Source organism: Ixodes scapularis, unplaced genomic scaffold (genome assembly GCF_016920785.2).
Source record: "Ixodes scapularis isolate PalLabHiFi unplaced genomic scaffold, ASM1692078v2 ptg002869l_1__unscaffolded, whole genome shotgun sequence".
Lineage (NCBI taxonomy): Eukaryota > Metazoa > Arthropoda > Arachnida > Ixodida > Ixodidae > Ixodes > Ixodes scapularis.
In genome coordinates, this window is record NW_024610276.1 from 241,240 (window position 1) to 242,773 (window position 1,534).

The window sequence follows — 1,534 nt, forward strand, 5'->3', positions numbered from 1 at the left end:
TGTATGATATATTCAATCTTACAGGGTTCGTTCCATCTGGAGATATCCCTGGAAACTGCCGTGACCAACGTCACGAGGAAACAACTGCCGAACTTCGTAACAAGCTTGAACTGGTCACCGCAAAAAATGCAGAGCTGTCACTGGAGCTTCGCAATCTGAAGGGTGTGATTTTATTTATTTCTTGTCTGAGGGTGAAAAACAAAATGCAGCCTTATAGATTTTTATGCAATTCACAGAGACATTAGAAACATTGTACATAATCTTTTTCTCATTAAATCTTGCAGAACTCATGGCAGCCAACATGTGTACACCAGAGTGTCATGGCATTGAACATGCAGTGGTCTGCTGTGAAGGTGTGTTGGCGTGCACTGTTTCTTTTTAGAGAAACATAGTAGGTGCACTTTGGGCGCATGGTAATGTGGTTGAAGTGTTCTAGATATCCTTGTCTTCTTTTCATGTCATGTAGAACACGGTCTTCTTTATATGCCATGTACAACACATCTTTTTTTTAGTGATTGATGGTTTAATCTGTCTCAATTAACACTTTTGCAGAGACAATGGACTTCAACTCATCTACTACTTCAGTCCGCTATGGCACTGAGCATACAGTAAGCTGCAGTGAAGGTGAGTTGACATGTGCCCTCTTTCTTTTTAGGGAAACATAGTAGGTATATTTTGGTCACATGAAATGAGATTGAAGTCTTCTGGATGTCGTTCTATTTCCATGCCGTGTAAAACACACTACGAGGTCACTGTTGTGCAGGAAAGCCCATTGACGGTGCTGTCTCGCACACTGCAGATGACCGGAGAGCAAGTAGGGACTTCAGCAACTCAGGTATGGGTCACGACACCGGCGTTCCTGGTGTCCGATAGGTAGCTAAAACACAGCACTTTTTTCCAAGCTGGCCTATTTTGATGGGTGACTGCTGGTTTAATTTTTCTTTAAAAAACATTTTGCAGAGCCGACGATCTCCGACTCATCAGTTCGTGACTGCCATGCTGCTGAGCACACAGTAAGCTGCAGTGAAGGTGAGTTGACGTGTGCCCTCTTCCTGTTTACGGAAACATAGTAGGTATACTTTGGCCACATGTAGTGAGATTGAAGTGTTCTGGATGTCATTCTATTTCCGCCGTGTAAAAGACACTACCAGGTCACTGTTGTGCAGGAAAGACCATGGACGGTGCTGTCTCGCACACTGCAGATAATCCGAGAGCAAGTAGGGACTTCAGCAACTGAGGTATGAGTCACGACACAGGCGTTCCTGGTGTCCAATAGCAAGAACAAAGCATTTTTTCCAAACTAGCCTTTTTTGACGGGCGACTGTTGGTTTAATTTTCTTAAATAACCTTTTGCAGAGCCGAGGATCACCGACTCAGCAATTCGTGACTACCATGGTGCTGAGCACACAGTAAGCTGCAGTGAAGGTGAGTTGATATGTGCCCTCTTTCTTTTTAGGGAAACATAGGACGTATACGTACCTTGGCCACATGAAAGGATATTGCAGTGTTCTGGATGTCGATCTACTCTCATGCC

The 1,534-nt window shown here is 44.1% G+C and overlaps 1 long non-coding RNA gene across 1 annotated transcript; it reads left to right on the forward strand.

Moving 5' to 3' along the window:
- Positions 1 to 289: 289 nt before the first annotated feature.
- Positions 290 to 830, forward strand: LOC121834675. The gene is made up of 3 exons (XR_006077313.1): positions 290 to 353; positions 553 to 624; positions 749 to 830. It is a non-coding gene; the product is annotated as an uncharacterized LOC121834675 (long non-coding RNA).
- Positions 831 to 1,534: the final 704 nt, after the last annotated feature.